This window comes from Dipodomys ordii, unplaced genomic scaffold (assembly GCF_000151885.1).
Source record: "Dipodomys ordii isolate 6190 unplaced genomic scaffold, Dord_2.0 Scaffold18, whole genome shotgun sequence".
Classification (NCBI taxonomy): domain Eukaryota; kingdom Metazoa; phylum Chordata; class Mammalia; order Rodentia; family Heteromyidae; genus Dipodomys; species Dipodomys ordii.
In genome coordinates, this window is record NW_012267234.1 from 1,246,404 (window position 1) to 1,264,558 (window position 18,155).

An 18,155-nucleotide genomic window follows, 5' to 3' on the forward strand; every position below is an offset into this window, starting at 1 on the left:
GTCTGGCGACTCCACTCAGTTCTCTTCAGTAACATTGAATGCGAGTGAAGCCCATTTTAAGAACTAATACTTCTCACTGCCTTTGCATCTCTCATAATTTGTTTTCATTCGGACCTCTTGGATTTTTTGTTCCAGGTAATTTATTAAATATTAAATATCTTTCTTCATTTTAAATGTTGCTATCTTTCTACAATCTGTCATTAGTTATCTATTTTTTCTTTGCATCTTCCTTTTAAAGTTTTACCCATTGGCCTTACTGTTGCTTCAAGCTAAATACTAATACATTCTCTCTCAAACTTGATTTCCCAAATTTCAGAATCATTGATCTACTTAACATTCACAACCAGATATTCAACAGCCATCTATTGGTTGATGTGTTCAAACTTTTACCTCTATTTCTATTCTTCTGAAATGTACTTCTTTGCGTTTGGGTCTATATCTTGACTTGAACACTTTCTTAGATTTGTTTTGTTCTTAAAATTACAGAAAAGTTTTAAATTCAGTTCTGCCAATTAGGAAATGAGAATAATGGTAGTCAGTAGAACACAATGCTATAGTAATAAAAATGTCTCCTATTTATTGCATTTTTCTTATGGTCTATATACTGTTATAAAAGATTTTTTAGGGAAGGAAAGTAGAGTGTATAAGTGGTTACTGCTATTTCAACTAGAATCCTGGGATTTGAAGCTTAGTTCCTTTTAAATTCCATTCTTACTGAAGCATAGAGCCTCAGTGTCAATGCCTGCTACCGTTTTCCTGAGAAAGAGTAAAGCTTTTCTTCCAACGTTTATATTCACAGAACCCTAGGCGTTTTTGGTCCTGTACCCCAAGTCTAATCCTTCAACCTATGGAAGAATGTATGGTGCATGCCAAATCCTCAAGTCAAGACACCTGGATCCTTAATTTTCATGACTAACATTTTAGTACCCCAAATTCTGAAGCATCTATGAAAGCTACCATTTAATTCTTCAGCCATAATCCATCATCACCTGATGGAATCAAGGATGAGAAATGTGTTTCTGAATTGTGTTAAGCATAGCCAACTTGTCTTAAATAAGATAGAACAGGGGACTGTCATGAACTTAGGGAGAAGTTATTTATTGTTGACAATCAATAGGATTAGTATTTGCCTTTCAATTTTAGTTCTTAGACCAGTGAGTTGTAAGTGATCTCACAGGATTTGCTTGGATTTCTGAGTATTGTGAACCTGTCTCTTGTAATGGGTAGCTTCAGTAGCAGGCTCATTGGGCTCACAATTTGGTGGTGCTGAACCTCTTTGTACATTTATTTTGCTTATTTGTTTGTTTGATTTTGCATTATATGCCTAATTTAGTTACTGAAAAATCTTTCCAGAAAAAATAACTTTAAACAAACACAAATAACATGTCAACAATTATTTGAATGATTGACACGTGTTCTCTGTGGATGTAAAGTTCTAACATTAAAATCAGAGAGTATTTGAGGATTGAAGGATACAGGCTTCTCAGAAATAAGAAGGAACCAAATTACTTAATTATATTTCCATTTGTGTAATAAAATTTTTTATGTATTCCAGTTTCTTTTCTTAGTGCATCTGGCTTCCTCAAGCATTTTTAGGCCAAACAATTATTCAGTAGAGTTCCTAGTTAAGATTACGGGATCTTGCCAGGAGTAAATAAATGAAGTACTTACATTGTTTACATGTTGGAGGAGACTGTATCTTTACCATTCTGTGAGAAAATCTTTAAATATAAAGAATATTTAATGCCAAACTTGTATGGGCAATATGGAATAAAAACAGATACATGCAATGTTCTAAGAGCATATACACTGCAAACAAATCAAGGATGTTTGATTTTATTAAGCTCATAGCCTGGTTTTTTCCTAAACAAGCTTTTGGCTTGTCTAAATAGATGGTACTATTGATGGCATAGTTTTTCAGTTATAAATGAACTTCAAAGTATTTGTTAAATGCAGACATTAGTATTGATAGAGGAATAACTTGAGTTTTCACAACTGCTGTTGGTGATATAAAAACAATCTAATGAGCAATAAAAATAATTAAAAGGTGATATGGTAATGAGTATTGTTCATATTATTCTTGAACAATTTCTAACTTAATGCCTAATGATATTATGCTAGGCTTTAGAAAATAGAAGTATTAAAGTGAAAAATAAGATATAACTGGCAGAAATGGCGAAAACAGGAAAAATCATATGGATGTAAAATGAAAATACACTTTTTATTGTGAAAATACTGTACAAAGGGGTTACAAATACACGGGAAAGGTGATGAGTACATTTCTTATCAAGCATTGTTGCCTCCTCCTTTGTTTCCCCTTCCCATCCCTTCCCATCTTCTTTCCCAACCCACCTGTATCCCTATTTAAACAATTTGTTTTTTCCCTTCCCCTCCACAAAGTATACCAACATCAAATACAGTGAAAACAGGGGTTAATACATTTTATAACACATTGTTTCAACCCAAACTTTGTTTTTTTAGTGTTGGTGATGGGGCTTAAAACTTAGAACCTGACTGCTGTCCTTTAGCTTTTTTTTCTCAAGTCTAACACTCTACCCCACAGCTCCACTTCTTATGTTTTTATTTTTTATTTATTTTTTGTTAATTGGAGGTAACAGTCTCATGGACTTTTTTGCCTGGGCTGATTTGAGTCATGGTACTCAGACCTTAGCCCATTGCATAGGTAGGATTATAGGTGTGAGCTACGAGCACCAAATTATTTCATTTTAATAATTTAAGATTGTCTCATTGTGAGTATATTTCTTGAAATGTGTTATATTTTGTGTTTGCTATTGGCTTTGTTCATAGATTTACAAAAAAGGAAGCCCAACTAGAATCAACTATGTTTTCATATTTACTTTCAAGACATAACTACTAGCATGTCCATTTTGCTGACATCTGATTAATTTTAGCATATCAAATATTATTATTGTTCCTAAGTGGTTGTACAAAGAGGTTACAATGTCATCTGTCACCTAATGAGTGCAGTGCATCATGGTCAATGCACCAATTCCATTAGTCTTCCCCATTTCCATCCCTAACCTCAATTTATGGAGTTCATTTTTTTATGTAATGTACGGTGAATATAATGGCTTCATTTGCTCTCCCTTCCTTCCTCCTTTCATATGTCTTCTCCTTTAAACAGTTTGTTTTATTCAAGAAGAAATTATCCTCAGAAAGATGATAGGAAAAGCCCAAGTCCAAATAGCTAGTAGCAAAGCTAGCATTTGAACAAAACCATTATTCAGAGCAAATATTCTCATTGACAATACCACTATTTGTGATATATTGATAACCTTAAAAACAAAATATGGTAAATCCATAGCTTTTCCTCCCTGCTTTAATTTCTATCATCTTTGTTTCTTTATCTTATTATTTCTACTTCTCCTAGTCTTCTGTTCTGTCCCTCCCACCCCACAATACAATTAGAGATTCATCTTTTTGGAATAGAGACAAATGTTCCAAAGTACAATGGGATTTCTTTTCCTATGAGACCACTGGCCTAGTTTTTTCTTCTGCCACAGAACTCTAAAATTCTGATGTATGTATAAAGAAAGGAATTCTCTTGTGTTTAAGAATTTCTGTTCTGGCTTTTCTTAGTATAGATTTTATGAGTGTTCTAATATATAGAACCTCTCCTCGTTTTTTACAGTTTGGTAGTTGTAAAATTACAGGATAAAAGAAGAAGACAAGTAGGGACAATAATATCTTTATTACTAATACAAGCTCATACTGGAGGATATAGCTCATGTCTCTAAGAAGAATGTCTTTCAACAATGAAAACTAAAATTAAGTAAACATTGCCCAGATCCATGTAACTCTGGTCTTGGGCACACCAATCTACACAAGGATAGAATTCAGTATATGGTTTCTAGAATTAAGTTCTTCATAAAAGGAAGACAAAGAAAAAATAAAAGTATATCCTTCCAAACATGAAATCAAATGTGCCCTCCCTTGCCAAAAAGATCAATTGAAGGAAAGAGGAGAGAAGCCACTGGAGCTCCTAACACATGGAAGAAGTTTTCTGGAGTTGAGAAAAATCATCTTCCAATTAATACTTACATATTGTTAAACATAAATTGAATAAGATTGAATTATGAGATGGGCCAAATGAAATATATGCATTGCAGCAACAAAAAAGATTGCAGAGTGAAGGCAAGTGCTAGTACAAAAGATACTTTGAAAGTGGAAAATAAGTTGTTTTTTTTTTTTAAAAACAAGCATCCTTTCCCTTTATATAGATGAAAGTGGTCAGATTTTATTGTATTTTCTAGTCATAGTCTTTTATGTTTTCTGAAATTGTATAATCTGGAGCAAACATCTCAGGTCAGGATGCGTTGGAAAAATATTTAAAAGTTGATAGTGATATGACTTACCTTAAACTCAAGAGAGCACACATTTTAAGAGCAAAAGCACATTATCAAAAAGTGTCTGTTTCTTTTGTCAATTGCTTATGATCCCTAAAAGAGCTGTAGAAAATTGAAGAATAAGAGAACAGACCTCTTCTTTTGTTGTAGGAGAAAGCTGAAAAAAAAAAGGTAAGAGGAGAATAATAGCTGAAAGTTGAGATTTGGCAGACAGTATGATATGATCTGATTTTCAATCAATCTCCAAACTGAGAATTTAAACACCTCCACCTCACATCAAATAGAAATGACCCATCGGTCATGCGGTCAGTGTTCCTGAGCTCAGGATGCTTTGCTATAAAAGAGTTTTTGCTTTATTTTACTTTCCCCCTCTATCACACCATCAAATTCCTTCACCTGCTTTTAGTTCCAGCCAAAAGAGCTAGATGAGACTTTGCCACGCAGTAGAAAGCATATTAGGATAAGACAGATTTTTTTCAAATATGAATATTGCAGTTTTTAGTCAATCAGTTATAGGAGATACGTCTGAGCACATAATTCACATGTAATTTAATGACAATACTATCTCAGAGCTTTGCTGTGAAGAATTTATAGCCTAGATATTCTGTGAAGGCAGACACATGCTTCTGGTCATGCAGTGTGGCTTAGATACTATTCATTATGTAGAATAAAATCTCAATAAACTTAAATGAATTATTTTGAATTGAACAACAAGGATTAGATGTAAAAATCTGTACAGAGTCTGGTTGAATACAATATCCTTATTTCCCATATCTTTACTTCAGTAGCCTAAATTGAAGATACTTATTGTAGAAAATTGCATGAGATGTTTAAAGGAGCAGAGAAGTCTATTTTGCTTTTCTTTACTGTTTATTTATAAATCTGACAAGACTGAGATTCCGTTAGTTATCATCTTCCACACTGCCTAATGAATGTATTAATCTAATTCACTCACCAAACACATTTTCCTCAATGGTTTGTGATAATAACTCCTCCCATTTATGAAGTTCACTTTAATCAAAGTATTTTACTTTAAAAATTGTGCTATCAATGCTTCATATTTTTTTTTGCTTTTGGTCAATAACCCAGGGAAGTATATTAGGGTGGATGAAGCTTCCTATTTTGGAGTCATTTAGCTGAAAATTAGTGTAACTACATCTTTGGGCCTCATTATCCTAAGCTCATAGATCAAGAAACAAATGTGACTATTTTTTGGTTTTATATTTTAGCCATGAAATGATATGGCAGGATAAAGTTTTTTAAAACTGGGTAACTGATATTCCAGTTTACTATTTCTATCATTGGCCAAGTATACTTAGATTTAGTAGTCAATATGAATGCTGTAACAATTGTGAATCTATGTGGATTTCAGATTTCAACTGCATTGACTGACACATTCCCAATGGTTGCTAACATCCATTATAATTCTTCTTCCATCTAGTTTTTTTCTTGGCTATTAATCATAGTCTTTTTTATTTTAATTTTATTGTTAAAGTCACATAAGTAAGGTAGTGAGTACATTTCTTGTTGAACTTCTTAGCTCCTCCCTTATTTTCTCCCTCTTTCCTTCCCTAGTATTTTCCTATAATAATTTTAGCAATTATGTTTTATCTGATATCCAGATTATGTACTTGTGCATGTTGCAGGTCTGACTCTTTCTCCAAAAACTTCACAATATAGCTGAACACTAATAAGCAGGAGAAAAATAGAGATCCCTATATACTTGAAACTAACTAGAGAGCCTGAGATATGTTCCCCCACTGGTAGGGAGGCTGGAAACCAAGATTGATCTAACCTTTCTACCTATCTGTACTTTGTTTTCTCAATCAAATAAATGGAGAGGATGTTAGATCCATGTCAGAGAGTTCCCCTCTTAAACGCCTCTGAATACCCTGTTATAGAGGTTACTTATATTTCAATTCAATCCTTTCTCTACATCACACAGGAAACAAAATGTAAAGAACTCAAACGCAAGATGAGAATAGTCTATCGACAGGAAAAGCTCTTAGAAACCATGAGGCCAAATCTATCATGTAAAACCCTTTGGTCCTTTAGGCAGGACACAGTTTTGAAGTTCAAGGGTAGAGTCCTTGTGTTAAAAGGTGAATATTTTCAGAGTTAACAGCAGCATTCTTTCATGTGATTTTTAAATGTCTCTGCAAAGCTTCTAAGTCTCAGAAAAGAAAACAAAGGGATATTTTTTCTCTTCTTCATTTCTCCTTTTGTTTTTCTTCATTAATAAGGAGGTGGACCCATTGCCACAGGTGAGGTGAAGACTGTACCCTCTTTGTGTCCCAGAAAAGGACAAACCTTATTTCCAGGGAGCATTTGCTCCCAAATGGGGACAAGCAGCCATTCTAGGGTATAGACTAAACCAGGCAGCTGAGAACTGAGATGTCTCTGCCACTCCTTCTGAACAGAGAAGCTAGACAGATGGCTAGGTCAAGGTGGGAGTTAGAGAAGGGTTAAAATCTGCCCTTTTGATGAATCCTACTGCTCTGAAAGTTGTGGTGAGGGACATGTAAGAGATGCCATTACGATTTCTTGCCCCAAGAGTGCAATTGAAGCAAAAGGATCTGCGAACAGAAGTCAAACTTCAGACGCAGATTTTAAAAAGAAAAATCTAAGGACAGAGCAAAGACAACTATTTGATATTCTCTTTCTCTCTGACAAAATTACTCCTAGGGTAATGATTACTTGATTCTCTGGCCAAAGGGGAAATAGAAAGCTAACAGAAAAAAGAAACTTTTACAGATGAAGGAATGAAGAAGGGTTTGGGGGCTGAAGAAAAGAAATAAAATTCAGTTCAAAACCTTGCTGTGCAGCTAATTAAAATATATACTAATACTAAAGAAATTTGTTTCATATTCTTGAGTGTAGAAAGTATAAGGATCTGTTTTTATACACATACATACACTAATTTCTGGACATTCACATGCAAAATCCTTTCTATGACTATATCTGAAGAATGAGACTAGGTTAATCAAGGGGAAAACTTTTTTTTATGTGTGCCTGTCCTGGGGCTTGAATTCTGGGTTTGGGTGCTGTCCCTAGCCTTTTTGTGCTCAAGGCTAGCATTCTATCACTTGAACTACAGAAGCACTTCTGGCTTTTTTGGTAGTTTTAGTGGAGTGAGTGTCTCACAGACTTTCCTGCCTGGGCTGGCAGGAGTAGCTTCCTGAGTAGCTAGAATTACAAGTGTGAGCCACTGGTGTATGGTTAAACTCCCCCCGCACCATTGTGTGCTTAAAAAATACCCTTATCATTTGCTATTTGAATTTCTTCAGTGTTGAAATGTCAAAATTTCAGTACAGCAAAAGTTTCTAAATGTGACTCGTAATACTGGGGTATATTTTAAAAGGAAGTTCTCTTTAGATCAACATGGGGGATAACACCATCATCGTCTCTGAAGTGTGAACTCAAAGGGGACAAGGCTTTTCTCTGAAAAATGTGAATTCTGATTATCTGCCACTGAGCATGACCTGCACAGGTCACATTTGTGTTGTTGTGGATGAATAAATGGCACAAACTGAAGGATGTAGGTGAGCATGCCTGGTGTGGGTTGCTTACATCCAGTGGGTTGCTCACATCTCTCTGGAGGTTAGGCTGTGTTATCTGGGGACTCTACTTGAGCAGAAAGTAAAGACAAAAACTATCCTCAAGTAGAAGCTCATCTTTCTTTCCACTAATAGCTCTTTGATTGGCATGTCCAGCAGCTGAAGGTGGAAAGAAGAGCTGGGAGATTTTTTTGATTAACTAGGGTTATACTCTAGGGAGTAAAGCAGACAACATTAGCTCATATCAATCTTATTAATAAATCAGATATGTCAATAATAGTATCAAAATACATCTCAAATAGATCAAAATAGATATATAATATGATGTCTTTAGTACTATGAGAAAAGATGATTAACTATATAGTGGCGAAATCAAAATAAATCCTCCAGGAAAATCTGGAGTTAACTTGTATTACGAACTATACATACTAATCCTAGCCAAGGTTTGGGTAATTCGTGTGTGTGTGTGTGTGTTTTGTTTATTTTGCTATAAATGAGGAATTTAAGAACAGGGTCATTAAACACATTACCATATAAGAATTCAGAATTAATTCTTTTATATGCATCTCTTAACTGAGATGAAGATTAAGAAGTAGACTCTTAAAAGGAAAGGAAGAGAACATAGAATAAAGAATCGATTGTTTGGGTAAATGCCCCAAAGTGGGATTGCTGGGTCATAGGGGAGCTCTATATGGAATCTTTTGAGGAACCTCCATACTACTTTCCAAAGTGGTTGAACAAGTTTACACTCCCACCAACAATGCGGTAAGGTTCCCTTCTGTCCACATCCCCTCCAGCATCTGTTGTTATTAGAGTTACTGATTATAGCCATTCTAACTGGAGTGAGGTGGAATCTCAATATTGTTTTGATTCGCATTGCTTTTATTGCTAGAGAGGTTGAGCATTTCTTCATGTGTCTATTGGAAATCTTTCTTTCCTCTTCTGAGAAATTTCTCTGTAAGCCTTTAGCCCACTTACTTATTGGGCACTTGTTTCTTTGAAAATTTTTTGTTGGGGAATTTAATTTTTTGAGTTCCAAGTATATTTTAGATATGTGAACCTTGTCCATTGTGTATTTTCACTATTTCTAAGTCCCAGCTTGGGGCAGGGCTTTTAAAAAGACTCTGGAACTCCTCATCATTTTAATAGTATTTACATTGTGATAACTTGCATTTTATCTTGCTGTTCCTGTGTGTGCGCATGTATATGTGTGTATGATTTCTGAGTTGGGTCTCTGGGAAGAAATATAAGACAGAAAAAGAATGCAAAATAGCACTGAGGAATCATAAGAGATAAGAAACAGCTGGTCCATTGTGCCATTCTTTGTTCTGGCCTTTACCAGCAGCAGCTCTGACAAGCACAGGGTCTTGACTCTGAGGTTCATCTGAGCCTATAGGCACTCAGAGGTGGAACTGTCAGTTAACTATACTGCTTGTGCCCAGGCAATGGGTTCTTTCTTGAAGGAAGATTACAGTATTATGCCTCCCATTTTCATTTCCATGTAGCATTTGAACCTCCTCCATCAAATTGTCAAACTCTGTGGAGGTTTCTCTCATCTTTATAAAACAAGATTAAATGACAAATGGATACACTCAGATTCTGAAAGTAATTATAAAATAAATCCAATAGTTCATCAGGAAGTACATTTTTATGATCTCAACATTCTTAATTTGTTATATGGAATTTTAGCTCTCTGAACTTTAGATTGCAAATATTAACTTTTGGTTTATTCTTTTTAAAAATTAGCAGTCATTCATAGTATAAAGGAGCTTTATTGTCATAATTTCATAGGTGTATAGTATAATTTGAAAAAAGTTATAAGTTCTGCTGTATTTCCTTAATCCACAGGTTTCATATACCATCATATATATATATATATATATATATTTATATATATATATCTTCAGTCATATATATATATATGACATATATATATATGACTGAAGATATATATATATATATATATATATATATGTGTGTGTGTGTGTGTGTGTGTGTGTGTGTATGTATTCCCTCCAAGTCTACCAGTAATTTCTTCAAGAGCAGTGGTCTTCTTTTTATTATCACTATAATTACCATCACCATCACCATCACCATCATCACATCATCATCATCTTAGATCTAAGTGCTCAACTTTCCTTCATGTATATGAATATATATGATCCTTATTTTATCTCAGTAAAATATTGTTATCACTTAACAGTTATTATCAAGCACTCCTATCTCCTCTTTATGCATGACTCTTGCCCATCAAGCAGGGTCCTTGTGACAGTCTACAACCTAAATAGGGTTGATGAGAGCTTCAGAAATTTGCCTTCAGTACCAGAAATCGATTGCCTAGGGCACTAACTGAATGTGCATATCAAATACCTACAGAGTGTTTATTGCATAGGATTGCTTTCTCCACACCTCCTCCAGGAGCAGTCTCCGCCTATTTATATTACGTCTTTCGCTGTAAGTCAGTGAAAAGCCTGTGGCTATAATCTTTAAGTAGTTAAAAGAAATAAATGATTCAAATGAAGTGCTTGTTTTATGTTTGTTTTCCTCTCTTTGATAATTAGGGTTGAATCATGCTTTAAATTTATTCTCAAATGAGAACTATCCATAAAACTAGAAGATATGAGCAGCCAAGTAGCAGGGCAATAGATGGCAAGACTGCTGAGTTCACTTTACTTTCTTCTACCCTTTTGTACCTACCCAAGTTCAGCTTTAAGCTAGAATTTGTGGTTATCTGTTGAGTCATGAGTGTGAGATGACTAAACTCTTGAATGCTGTTGGTTAATAAAAACATGCTAAATCTATTTTTCTTTTAAAAGGATGTCTGTTGTTGAATGGTGATTAAACAATAGGAATGTACTTAATACTACTAAGTTGTGCTTTCAGGAATAGTTAAAATAGTAAATGTATTTTATAAGAATTCTTTAAAAATGTAGTCAAGCCACCTCTATGTGATTCCCTACTTTTAGTCTTCTGATCTTATAAGGCATCCCTAATAATGCTCCATTGGGGAATTTAAGAATGAAAATCTGATCATCTGTCCCCTCTCCCCCACTCAGACTCTCTCTCGTTTTTGTTAGATGATGTTCAAATCACTTAGGAGAATAGTCAAGTCTTTTTTATATTTGGCCCTCAATTGCAGCTAGTCCTATCCAGCACTGAGGATGGTCTGAGGTACCTAAGACAAAAATGGGATTTTATGCCCCAGTGCCTTTATTTAATACCAGAGACCCTTTATGTGTCTTCTCTAGTGTCCACTGATATTTCTTTTTTTTTAATTGTGAAAATACCGTACAGAGGGGTTACAATCACATGAGCAAAGTAATGAGTGCATTTCTTATCAAGCATTGTTGGCTCCTCCTTTGTTTCCCCTTCCCATCCCTGTCCTTCCAGCACCCCCTTCCCCCGTCAAAGTTGTAAAGTTCGTCTTTCAACATAGCGTCTTGTACATCTCATTGTTGCAATGGGTCCACCTGTATCCCTATTTAAACAATTTGTTTTTTCCCTTCCCTTCTCCAAATTATACCAACATCAAATACAGTGAAAACAAGGGTTATACCGTGGGGGAGGGACATACACAGCAATAAAGAAATATCTTATAAATATGTTAAAAATAGCAAGAAAGAAAAACCATTTGAGTCCTTATCTTGGGGTTCATTTTGCCTACCATCAACTTCTAAACTAACTCAAAGGTTGTCATTTTTTTCCTTACCTAACACTCTGGCTGAATTGGTTAAATTTTGATTCTCATTTCTATTTCTATATTTACCTGAATAAACTTCCCTAAGAGTAATTATGACTATTTTTGAATATGCTTCATTGGAATTTATAATTTGAGAAAAAGAGAAGGAAGGTTAATGTAGGATTGATACTTGAATTATATCTTCCAGTATTGCTGATAAAAGGAAAATTAAAGATAGCAAACATAAATGTTCATGAATATTTGGCAGACCTAATGAAAATCACTAGCACTTCATATAGATATTATGGACTAGGTATAAACAAGTGGAAGTTTTATACTACAAACACATATATAATATCATACCAAAATTAATAGTTGATTTGTATCATTAAGAGTACTTCCTATATTAGCTTCTTTGCAGATATTGCCTTTGAGACTTGTGATAGAGTAAAATATCTTTGCCTTAGGCAGACAGGAAACTGACACATGAGTGCAAGCTGTGTCAAAGTTCAGTTAGTAAGAGGCCAAGCTGGAGTAAAATCTTCATCTACTTAATCTCAGTGTACAGCGTGGTTACAAGATTTTATGATTTGAATAGGTTCTCCCAAAGCCTTGTGTGTTGGGGGCCTAGTTCCAGCTCTCTTGGGAGGTTCTGGAAACTTTAGAAGTGGGCACCTAGCTGGAGGAAGTAGATCAGTGTGGGGCAGGTTCTTAGTGCTATCTTGCATTCCTCCCACCCATCCTAGGTTTCTGTCTTCTTGAGGTGAGTAGTACCTGCTACATGCTCTTGTGTGATCTCCTGCCATTCCAAAGAACCAAGAACTACGGACCAAACTCTCTGAAACTGTGAGCCAAAATAAATAATTTCTCCCTCTAATTCATTCCTTTGGTTATTTTGTCACTGTGAGAAAAGTAATAAATACTGCAGGAACTTAGTGAATCTACAAAGATGGCTGGGATAATAACCTCTACTATAGTTTGAACTCTTCTCTCTAGTTCAACCTAAGCAGAGATTAGGTTGATCTGATTTCTTATTTTTCCCCCTGTATGGGATTGAACTCAGGTCCTTGTTCTTGCTAGGCAAGTGCTCTACCATTTGAACCATTTCCTTTTGATTTTAGTTTATTTTTTTCAGACAGGGTCTTGTGCTTTTGTCCAGGGCTACCCTGGACCTCGATCTTCCTGCCTCTTTGTTTTCAAAAGTAACTGAGATTACATGTTTGAAATAATGCACTCAGCTCTGATGTTCTATATCTGATTGAACTATAGTTCTGTATGGTTCTGTGTTTCAAACAACCATTTGGAGACTATGATTCACTGGAGGAAGTGAAGTAGGTATCCTGTACTAACCTACTATATTCAACTGTTGGTTTTCCTACCCACTTGTGAGCAACTTAATGCAGAACTTCTTTAGTTTTAAATCCTGGATCTTCCATTGCCAAATTTAGTAGGAACCAAATGAATGAAAACCAATACAGTTTTTTAGTCTTTTAAACAGAGTTAAGAGTTAAAAGAAGAGTTTAGAAATCCCTTATCAGTAAGATTTCTATATATGTTGGTTTAGACAGAAATAGAGTAGTTAAGTAAACTGAAACTTTCCTTTTTTGGTGAGGACACTGATATTTATTGATTGTAAGTTAGTGATCCCTTAGAAGTCATGCTCTATTTTACCTACCATTGTAATTTTTTTATTTGCACTTTAGCCTTTTTAGAATCAAATGCCTTTGATTCACAGTATTAGATATTGATAAGGAGAGGAAATCTTGGTGTTCAAATAGCCTACCTGCTTATTCACTAAAGGAACACATTGATCTAGATCTCTGCTTATTCTGGGTACTAGCCACCAAGCAATGTAACTGGGAAAGAGTCTTTTCTAGTTGTGCTCAGGATGATGGCAGCAAGATAGTGTATTGAGCCTATTTCTCAGGTTTCCAGCTGAGGGTCAGAACAATGAGTATTGCCTAAAAAGGTTCCCTGAGCCTTTTGGCTACTGTATTTCAAACCAAAATATTGAAATGGGGCATGTGGCCAGTATTTACAGCCTGTTTAGCCAGGGAATATTCACAGTGCTTATTATAAGAAGGATTTTCATGATTACTACCATTACAATAAAAAAAGGAATTCATTTGAGAAATAAACCCTTGGGCTCGGTAAACAAAAACATAAGCACATCCAGAAGCATAGATTACCCATGCCAAACTTGCTTTCCTCATCAGGCGAAAGCCCAAAGAAATCCTGATTTCCAGCCAAGTTGAATTTCATGGAAGAAATACTCAGGCCTCTTCTGCTTTAACTTCATTCTTTCTTTTGTAACTGCTTTTTAACCCTTCTGTATATCATCTTCACAATAAAATAAAATTTAACAAAAAATAAATCTTTATAGCTGGGTGCTGGTGGCTCATACCTGTAATCATAGCTACTCAGGAGTCTTGAGGTCTGAGGATCAGTGTTCAAAGCCAACCTGAGCAGGAAAGTCTTTGAGACTCTAATCTCCAATTCACTACCAGAAAACTGGAAGTGGCACTGTTGCTTGAAGTGATAGAGTGCTTGCCTTGAGCAAAAACACTCAGGAACAATGCATGCCCAGGCTATGAGTTCAAGCCATATGACACACACACACATATATATATATATATATACATATACATATATATATGTATATCTATATATAGATACAGAGACAGAGACAGAGACAGAGAGACAGACAGAGAGACAGAGACAGAGAGACAGACAGAGAAGGAGAGAGACAGAGACAGAGACAGGGAGAGAGACAGAGACAGATACAGAGAGAGAGAGGGAGAGAGAAAGTATTAGTAGACTTAATATTCCAAATATATGGTATTATAGTATGTCTAGTATATGCTATTATGGTATTACGTAGTTCCTAGAGTTTGGAAGATGGAAATGTGGGGTCAAATGAAATATGCTGACTCAGTCAAGCTGTCAGTATCTTTTCACATTGAGAGGGTCTTGAGTTCTTCAGAAGACAGAGGACAATTTCCCTTGGTATCATGACTCTGAATTGAAATTAGCTGAAACATTCAAAATCTATTGAGTTCTCTTCCCTACTCGACTTTTCCTTTATTGTAACATGGTGTTCTTTATATGAAGACAGCTGGAATTTTGAGATCATATGCAACATGTACATTAATGGGAAAGTCTGCCTAAGATGAAATTTTCCAAGTAGTGTTATACTGCAACTGGCTCTGAAGAGCTGTTCAAGTTTTTAGAAATTTTGACAGCCAATTGCTGATTATGATATTTTTAGCATGAAATTGTTCATCACAATAAACAGAACCTTTTAATTCTTGAAAAAAAATTAAAGAGTATAGTATGAGATGCTTATATATTCATTTTTTCCATGTCTGTGTTAATCAAAATCTATCAGAAGAAGCTGTAGGTAAAGGAAACATGATTTGGAAAACATTTTATTAAGATTATGAGGCATTTAAGAGCCAAATAAAATGGCAATGTAAAGGACTGATAGAAAACATTTTTAGAAAGTGAAATGTGTTCTGTCTAATAGAGAAATATATGACAGTCTTATATTTGAGTTGAAAGAGAAAGGAAGGAGGAAAAGAGAGAGAGAAGAGAGAGGGAGGGAGAGAAAAATTGATTCCTTGTTCTTCTAAAGATATATAAGTACACTAAAGATATACATATATTCTAAAGATACATATTCTAAAGATATATATAGCTACATATAATATTTATACCGCGTGGAGCCATTAGTGTGGAAGAGCTTAGCTACATGACTAGCAATTAGGAAGAGGCAAGGAAGAAGCCACTTTCCTGAGGTCTTTGACCTCTTTCACTCCCATGACTCCTGGCTGCCCACTTCACTGTGCAATGGAGATAGCTATAGCAATTCTCTTCTAACCATGGTGTGGCACAAAATAAATCACAGGCTTTCAAGAGAGAATCTCAAAGTGAATCTAGGCTGCTGTGTGCCACAAAGAGGACCAACATTTCTCTTTGGCTTTAAAGGCTGTCCCATTGTGAGAATGAACTTTGGGTTTTTATCTCTCCCTTTGAAATAGAATACATCAAAGTGAGACATCTGAAGGCAAAGACACAATGATCCCCAATCCAAAGCCAAGTTCAAAAACACAGAGATGAGTTGTGTTATTATGAAATTGTATTTGCTGGCTGAGATGGGGACAAAGAAAGATTAAGTTGCAAACATAAAACAGGCCTTGAAATTCCTATTAGTCTCAGGCCTCAGGGCACATACTTTTGCAGCAGGACACATTTTTCAGAAGTACAGGAGCAAGAACACATGTAACACACGAGGTTTCCCTTTGCTCTCAGTCTGAAATGTACAGTTATTAAAGTGGAATGTATTAATGATTGGATGATGGATGAGGAAAGACAGTTTGGAAAAGTTGTTATGGAGAAACGTTTCCTTTGGGGGGCCCAAGTTCATGCTATGAGGGCTGCATCAAGTGTTCTCTATTGTAATTGCAGCAGTGGCTTTCACATGCCAACTTTCTAAAGTACATTTTCAAGTAAGGTACACCTACCTAATTGTAGCTTGCTTTAAACCTTAAATTCCAGTTATATTGCCCATGAATCAATCATATTAAAGAATAAATGCTTCCTACCTCAGCTGGATTTTGCTATAGAGAAAAATATTTCAAATTTTCCATTAAAAAAGCTCTTGTCATCTATTACTCCATAAGGTTTTTTTTCAATCTAGTAATACTGGAGCAGTTTATTTATTCATTCCACATTCAACACATATTTATTGAGTATCTATCATGGGGCAGATAAATATTTGATTCTTAGACAATGACATCTTCTGTTGTTTTAATTTAGCTTTCCTACACTCAAATGCTGAAAAAAGAATTGGGGTGAAAGTAGATTTGAATAGGGCATGAAATAAGACTAGGGAAGTGGGTGGTGATGTACAAAGGGAAGAAAGCTAATCAAAGGTGCTTTTATGTGTTGCCCATCAGCCTGGAGTTACTATTACTGTTTGCACCAGGTACTAACTCTCTGGGCCTCATCTTCCTTGTTGGTCATCAAATTTATGTTTTGAAGGACCATTTTGGATACTAAAACATACAAAGCAAATCTGATATGTAGCTGCCAATTATCATTGTTACTATGGCTACCTAATTACCAAGTAATATTTACATGGGGCTCCTTGAGATACTCTTTGTCTTGAAGGTAAGAAAGAAAGGTAAGTGAAGAAAAATATAAAAACAACTTTGCTTTGTAATTTTATTCAGAGGCTAAGATCTGGAAGATCATGGTTCAAAGCCTGTCAGGGCATAAAAGTCCATGTGACTTTACTTGGAATTAACCAGCAAAAAGCCAAGCTGGAGGCATGTCTTATGTGATAGAGTGCCATGAACAAAAGCCCAGAGAGCTGGAAGTCCTGAGTTCAAACTCTGTTCAAGCAAAAAATGAAAGGAATAAAAGAAGAAAAAAGAAAGGAAGGAGTGAAGGAAGACATTTTTCTTGAATCTGCAGCTCAAAGCTTTGAGTAGCTCCATTTTTTTACTGTTCTTTTTTTTCTTTTATTTATGTATTTATTTTATTGTAAAGGTACTGTACAGAGGGGTTACAGTTACATGAGTAAGGTAATGAGTACATTTTCTAAGGAGCATTGTTACCCCTTCCTTTGTTTTTTCCCTACCATCCCTTTCCTCCCCACCTTCCCAACTCCTCCCTCCCTTACCCCCGAAGTTGTAAAGTTCATTTTCAACATAGTGTCTTGTACATCTCATTGTTACAATGGGTCAACCTGTATCCTTGTTTCAGCATTTTGTGATTTCCCTTCCCCTCCCCAAGTTAAAAAATGTATATACAAGATGCAGGGCACCAGAATCAACTACAGTGACAACAGGGGTTATATCATAGGGGGAAGAACAAATAAAAGAAACAAAAAAAATCACATAGTACATTAAAAACAACAGCGACAAAGAAAAAGACCTCTTGTGTCCCTATCATTTTATATGATAATATGTATATTAGCTACAATTTTTCTGGTATTAATTGCTTTCATGTGGACATTCTAAATATTTTACCTTTTTTTCTCATGTCACGGTGAGAATGAAAAGATATGTGCAGATAGGAGTCTATCTAAGTATGAATGAGAGTTGCTGAGAAAGTTCCCTTCTGGCATCATTGAAGAGATTAATATGGGATTTGAGAAAGTGGGACTATACCAGGAACAGCATAGAAAGCCATTTTCCCCTTTCTGTCCTGTCTAAATGCAAATTTGAACTTTCATGACAGTTTGTTTGCATCTTAATGCCTGTGCTGGGTCACCCTGGAGATGGCTTTAGATTTCCTAAATTAGGCTGGGTAGGTGACTTAAGGAAGAGGTCATTTCATTACATAAGCTCTATTTCAGAGGCACAATGCACAGAGCTCAAAATACATAGGACCTTCCTTGTATGCTAGGGATGATTGTCAGGCTAAAGGCTGGGGAGGGGGAGTGTCAAGGGCCAGCAGCTGGTCAGAAATATGCCTCCCTAAAGATAAAAAAATATATAATGGAAGAAAAAGGGTAAGAGTACACCGTGGTCTAATTAGCATTTG